Genomic DNA, 8,013 nt, shown 5'->3' on the forward strand with positions numbered 1-8,013 from the left:
TGATTTAAATTCACTAGTTGCTCGAAATTTTATTAATTCAAGTTTAATTGATGCTTAATTAAATGTACACAGCTTAGACCGGCCATTTACGTTGTCTGGCAAGATGACTACCCCCTTCAAAACAGTTAAACAATAGAAAACCCTCAGAGGCCATTTCAGTTTTTCACACCTCTGACTTCTGGTGGGTAGGCTATTTTTCACACCTCCAGCCGGTCATTTGGCAATGACAGTTATATTTCTTGCAACAAGAAGTGGCTGGTGTGATGAGGGGAAATTTACTATGTGTCTTAACTTTTGTTCTTGGAAAAGTGGCTGGTGTCCGGTTTTCAGGGGTGGCCGGTTTTATGAGAGTTTATGTGTAAAGAAATGTTAAGAATTTTTCCGGGACTTATAAATTCGGCCGATGTTCAGGGAGAACCGGTTTCCAGGGGGGGCGGTTTTGAGAAGAGAATGATTATTCAGTAGGAGTTATTTATTTTGTTATGGTAAATTTACCCAGAAGCATTAGATTTAAGTCTGAAAATGTAATAATTGCTGGATTAATACCTGCTTTCAAAAAAGAGCCACATAGTATCAATAGTTTTTTAGATCCAATTGTTAATGAATTACAAACACATTGGAAAGGAGTCAGGTTAGACACAAGTTTGTTTAATTCTTCATCTGTTTTTCGAGCAGCTCTGCTCTGTGTGTCTTGTGATATACCAGCTGCTCGCAAGTGTTGTGGATTTAAATCACACGCTGCACGTTTGGGTTGCCATAAATGTTTAAAAGTCTTTCCTGGTGACTTTGGGGAAAAAGAGACTATTCAGGTTTTGACAGGCAGAATTGGAAACCCAGAACAAAATATACTCATAATTTACATGCCAGAAGGGTTAAAAACGCAACAAGTAAGACACAGGCGGATAAACTTTCTAGGGAATATGGGACTTATTATAGTGTGTTAATAGAGATGGAATATTTTGATGCAATACAATTTTGTGTTATTGACCCAATGCACAACCTCTTTCTTGGAACGGCAAAAAAAATGTTCAAACTTTGGGTTGAAAGTGGCAAATTGTCCCCGTCAAACTTGGAAACTATAGAAGAAAGACTAGAATCTCTAAATTCCTTAACTGACATAGGAAGAATTCCCACTCATATTTCTGGAAATTATGGTGTATTTTCTGCAGCTGAATGGAAAAACTGGACAACCACATTTTCACTCTATGCTTTGTGTGGAATACTACCAGAGAAAGATTACAAATGTTGGGAAAAATTTGTATTAGGTTGTCGTTTTCTATGCAAACCATTTCTAACTCTCACTGATATTCAGAAAGCTGATCTATTGTTACTTGACTTTTGCAAAACTTTTGAAAAGATTTACCCATTAAAAGAAGTCACTTGTAACATGCATCTACATAATCATTTAAAAGATTGCTTGTTTGATTTTGGTCCCATGCACGTTTTCTGGTGTTTTTCTTTTGAGAGGTATAATGGGGCTTTTGGACACTTTCATACAAACAATAAGGCAGTAGAAATTCAATTCATGAGAAAAATCATGACTTCAAAATTCTGCGATAACTTTAAAGATGTCGTGCTGTCAACTACCGAGGTTGACTTTTCTGAAGTATTCTTCAATTTCAGTAAATCTTTGTCGGAAAAGTTAAAGATAACAGATATCGTAAGGTTTCTAAAAACATCTGAAATTGGGGCTGACTTCCTTTTTGATGAAGACTTGATGTCTTTTATTTCATTACCTAAGGTTTACAAACTGGCTGCACTTGACAAAGAAGACATTGTGTATCTCATGTCTTCATACAGGAAAATGTTTCCTTCTGTGTCTCTCAATATTGATAATATGGGTGAAATTATTAAGAAGTTTGGATTGATTACAATATTAGGTGAAAATTTTGGATCAAAACAAATTAACAGAAAATTAAGGTCATCAGATGTTTTAGTTAATTGGACAACTGAAAAAACAACTTTGAGTGCTCTCCCCTAGAACTACGTCCATGTAGGGTAGATTTTTATTTCTCTCACACAGCTTTGATTGATGGAAAACATATTACAAATATTTTTGCAAAAGTTTCATGGTACAAAGAATATTCAGAAAGATACAAGTACGGAAATGCACTTCAATTGTGGCACAGCAACAAATTTGAATCCGTAGTCGATAACTGTTTTCTTCCCATTCAGAAGATTCATAGTAGATTCTCAAAGGGACTTACTGGTGTGGGAAAGGATCTTATGTGTATATGTCCTATTCCTAGGAGAGTCCTTAGTGACATAGATCATTAGTGGTATCAATAAAATTGTGCAAGTACATATGGCATTGTTTTGGTACAAAGTATTAGGAGTAGAAACAAATTTAGCTGATATATTGTCACATTGTTTTTTTTTTAGATTACATGTGAGCCAGTTCTGTTGGAGTAGAATCAAGTTCGCTTGATGTTCTACCGTGTCGTAGAGCTACTCCAGATTTTTATAATGATAGTGATAGTTTTTTTTTAGATTACATGTGAGCCAGTTCTGTTGGAGTAGAATCAAGTTCGCTTGATGTTCTACCGTGTCGTAGAGCTACTCCAGATTTTTATCCTGATAGTGATATTTTTTTTTAGATTACATTACATGTGAGCCAGTTCTGTTGGAGTAGAATCAAGTTCGGTTGATGTTCTACCGTGTCGTAGAGGTACTCCAAATTTTTATCATGATAGTGATATTTTTTTTTTAGATTACATTACATGTGAGCCAGTTCTGTTGGAGTAGAATCAAGTTCGCTTGATATTCTACCGTGTCGTAGAGCTACTCCAAATTTTATCATGAAAGTGATGGGTTTTTTTTTAGATTACATGTAAGTCAGTTCTTTTGGAGTAGAATCAAGTTTGCTTGATATTCTACCTTATTGTAAAAACTATTTCAGTTTTGTATTAGTTTTAAGTTGATTTTTTTCACTGATCTTACATGTTCTAAGTTATTCTTGTTGAAATTAATTGAAATTTACCTTGTAGTGCTTTTTTAGTTATTTATATATTAAATTGTGTTGTGTAGAGCTCTTTTTTATTATTAAAAATATTCTTTTTGACAAATAATCCACATTCACTTTTTTTATACTTGTTTTTTTTAAATCATGTTGTAGATTATTTATGTTTTATATCAGTCTTAATCTGTATTAGATTTCCTATTTTGATTTAGGCAGATAAGCACTGACCCTAAGACCATAAACTTAGAATAGACTTCTAATTTTGATATTTCATATTTTGAGTTTGGTTGACATATTAGCTTAAAATTTTGCAATTTTTTATAACAGTAAAAATCAAATTTATGATTTTATTTTTGTTTCCTTATATTATCAAATTATTTTCAAAAGTTATACATGTACTAGTTTTACATTTTGACATAAGTCTGTTATCAGTTTATGGTCTTGGGACCTTGTCATATTAACGAAAGAAAAAATGAAGAAAATGTAAATCAGAATCATCATGTAGAATACAACATATTTGCTGTGTTAATGTGTAATTTTATAGTTTGATATTTCAATGATATTAAGTAAACATATACCAGGTGGTTCAATGAAATAAAATGTTGTAAATGTGTAAAGGTTTTCCTTCTTTCATTTCTTCAGCGGAATTATAAAAAAAAAGCTGTGATAGATGTACATGCTTATTTAAATACATTTTTATGAGCTATATATGCTTTATACAGTGTACCTTCAGATATCTAGATGCCAGAAATCGGAATGCTTCAGTTTCCAAATGATTTTTCATTTGAACAGAATTTTTAAAACATTATTTTGTCAAGTTTAACTGGTAAGTCAGTTCATCCAGATGCTTCACATATCTGGACAAATTACTTAAGAATCAAAGCGTCCGGATAACTGAGGCTCCACTGTATTAAAAAGCATTCAAAAATAGAAACACAGCATGAAGCTAGTTTCTAAGCAAAAAATAAACTTGACCGAGAAAATATTATTTAACAAATATTATTTAACAAAGACTATGAACACTCTTTTAGACAGGTCATGACAGAAATTAATTGTGTTGGTAGACAATCACACGTTTAAGGAAAAGGAATATTGACAGCAATGTTCCTGAAACATGCATAAAGAGTAAAGCAATTTGTCTAATTTTAGTTGAAACCAAGTTAACCTACATTATATATTGACTAAAAGTATCAAGCCATATTGAATTCTAGTTTTTTGATGACTGAAGGGTCACGGAAACTTGACCAGAAAGGAAACTGAAATTTTGAAAATTTGCTGAATGTTGAACTGAAATGTCACTTAATGTGGATTGAAAAATGACAAAATGTAGCTGAAAGGTTATTGAACATTGGCTGGAAAGGTCACTAAATTTTGACTGCAAGGTCACTAAAACAAGACTGAAAGGTCACTAATGATGGCTGAAAGGTCACTTAATTTTGGCTGAAAAGCCACTGAAAGTTGGCTGAAATGTCACTGAAAGTTGGCAGAAAGGTCACTGAAAGGTCACTGAATGTTGGCTGAAAGGTCACTGAAAGTTGGCTGAAAGGTCACTGAAAGTTGGCTGAAAGGTCACTGAATGTTGGCTGAAAGGTCACTGAATATTGGCTGAAAGGTCACTGAATGTTGGCTGAAGGGTCACTGAAAGTTGGCGGAAAGGTCACTGAAAATTGGCGGAAAGGTCACTGAAAGTTGGCTGAAGGGTCACTGAAAGTTGGCTGAAAGGTCACTGAATGTTGGCTGAAGGGTCACTGAATATTGGCTGAAGGGTCACTGAAAGTTGGCTGAAAGGTCACTGAATATTGGCTGAAGGGTCACTGAATATTGGCTGAAGGGTCACTGAAAGTTGGCTGAAAGGTCACTGAATACTGGCTGAAGGGTCACTGAATGACGACGTAAAGGTAACTGAATGTTGACTGAAATGCTAACTGAAATGTCACTGATGTTGACTGAAGTGTCACTGAAATGTTGCTGAAATATGTCATTCAGTTTTGACTGAAAGGTCTTATTTCTTCCTGTGATGGTTGGTCATATGCACCCATGAATAAGATGTCGGAGAGTAAATATTTTCGGAAATACAATACAAAATTCTGGAAGTGAAATAAATCGTAAAATATATTCAAGGTAATCCGAACCTCAGGTTTATAAAATTAGCAGTTAAGTTATCAAAATAATCATAAAGGTATCTCTTAATCCACAAAGTTATGTAAATTTATCATTCAACTGGCGTCGGAATTTCATATATAATATGAATTGTGTTAAGAATTACGCCAGAAGATGGGCCTGATATAAAAAAGACGTTGACACCTTGTCAGAATGGATTAAATGTATCAGATCCATGTTGAAGTCCCATATTAAAAGATCGAGGGGCAATATGAACACCATCTATCCTTCTGTGTTCAATAAACCAAAATTGAAACAAAGAATTAGATAGATTACATGATCAGTACGTACTGGTTCCTGCCAACAAAGCAGGTAACAACATTGTCTTCGTTTGTAAGCTCATTATATTAATTGCATTCTAGAAGAACGTGTATTTAATTCTACAAGTAGTAATCCTATATATATACTCATACTTCCCCCTCTGAGGAAGTAATTCTGCAAAATCACCTGTAAGTTTTGAATACTTATAATATTCCACAGAGCCAAAATGAATTTGAACTACCTTATATATATTGGATTCCGAAAATTCGTAAGAATCCTTATAAACAAAGATATATTGCCAGTGAATGTTCAACCAAGGCTCTTTCGTTAATCCTCACTAAGATATTGACAGTAGTGAAGGATAAACTTCAAGAGTACTGTGCAAGTAAAAATTCTAGAAATGGTGTGAATCAGATGTGAATACTAAAAAAAAAAAATTCTAAAGAACTTTTGGACAATTTGAAATCACAAGACTTTACAAAATCAACAGCTTAAAAACTTACGATTTTTCAACTTTATACACAACAATTCCTCACGATAAATTAAAATTCAGGCTTTTTGATATCATTGACAGCTGCTTCTTTAAAAAAATGAAATCGTAAATAAACTTATCTCGTCATTGGTCATTTGAAAAATTATTTTGTTAAAACAGATTCTGATTGCACACATAAGTACTCTGAAGTTGACATCAAGAAGATGCTTGAGTTTCTGATTGACAATATCTATGTGATTTTGGAGACCAGGTATTCCAACAATCTATTGGAATTCCCATGGGTACAAATTGGTACAAATTGCGCTCCGTTATTAGCAGACTTATTTTTATATTCATATGAAGCAGAATTTATGCAAAATCTTTTACGTGAAAAGAAGAAAACACTTGCTGTGGCCTTCAACTGGACATTTAGATATATCGACGACGTATTGTCAATTAATAATGATAATTTCCATTCATACGTCGACACGATATATCCTGGTGAGCTTGAGATAAAAGATACCACAGAGTCCGACACTTCTGTTTCATACTTGGATATTTTAATTGAAAAAGACACTAATGGTAATCTAGCAACCAGGCTATATGATAAACGTGATGACTTTAATTTTTCTATCGTCAACTTCCCTTACTTATGCAGCAATATACCTTCATCACCTGCATACGGAGTATTTATATCTCAGTTGATTCGATATGCAAGAGCATGCTCTGCGTATGAACAGTTTCTTAAACGAGGTAAATTATTGACAAGCAAGTTGATGAAACAAGAATATCAACAGTCTCGTTTAAAGTCATCATTTCGTAAATTCTATGGTCGATACAATGACCTTGTCAGCAAATACAATTTATCATTGAATGAAATGCTGAATGACGTTTTTCATACCAATTGTTAGTCCATTATACTCTGAAGTTGACATCAAGAAGAGGCTTGAGTTTCTGATTGACAATATCTATGTGATTTTTGGAGACCAGGTATTCCAACAATCTATTGGAATTCCCATGGGTACAAATTGGTACAAATTGCGCTCCGTTATTAGCAGACTTATTTTTATATTCATATGAAGCAGAATTTATGCAAAATCTTTTACGTGAAAAGAAGAAAACACTTGCTGTGGCCTTCAACTGGACATTTAGATATATCGACGACGTATTGTCAATTAATAATGATAATTTCCATTCATACGTCGACACGATATATCCTGGTGAGCTTGAGATAAAAGATACCACAGAGTCCGACACTTCTGCTTCATACTTGGATATTTCACTTGAAAAAGACACTAATGGTAATCTAACAACCAAGCTATATGATAAACGTGATGACTTTAATTTTTCTATCGTCAACTTCCCTTACTTATGCAGCAATATACCTTCATCACCTGCATACGGAGTATCTCAGTTGATTCGATACGCTAGAGCATGCTCTACGTATGAACAATTTCTTAAACGAGGTAAATTATTGACTAGCAAGTTGATGAAACAAGAATATCAACAGTCTCGTTTAAAGTCATCATTTCGTAAATTATATGGTCGATACAATTTATCATTGAATGAAATGCTGACTGACGTTTTTCATACAAATTGTTGGTCCATTATTTATACACTGAATTGACCACGGATTTTTTTTTCCCGTTATTTCCTGATTATGACAACGAGCACACGGCGGGTGTGACCGGTCGGCAGGGGATGCTCACTCCTCCATGGCACCTGATCCCACCTCTGATGTTTCGGAGGTCCGTGTTTACTCTGCTCTTATTTTGTATATTTGTTTAATGGACGTTGAGATTGAACACTGTTCGTTATTTCCATATCCTTCTTGTAAACTTTTCACATTTTCATCTTCTTCTCAAGAACCACTGGGCCGATTTCATCTAAACTTGCTATAAAGTATCCTTAGGTAGAAGGGATTCAGGTTTGTTCAAATGAAGGGCCATACCCTTTTCAAGGGGAGATATTTATGAATTAGAAAAAAAAATAATGCCATTTAAAAAAAAAATCTTCTGCTCAAGAACCACTGGGCCAGGAAAGATGAAATTCATGTGACTAGATTTCGATTATATTATAAGTGTTATTCTATTAAAAACAGACATGATAAGTAAATAAAATTGAGATATATGAGAGCATAGAAAATATTCCTTACTTTAAT

The sequence above is a fragment of the Saccostrea cucullata genome, unplaced genomic scaffold, assembly GCF_032062105.1.
Source record: "Saccostrea cucullata isolate Sc308-1 unplaced genomic scaffold, CSIRO_AGI_Scuc_v1 ctg3205, whole genome shotgun sequence".
NCBI lineage: Eukaryota > Metazoa > Mollusca > Bivalvia > Ostreida > Ostreidae > Saccostrea > Saccostrea cuccullata.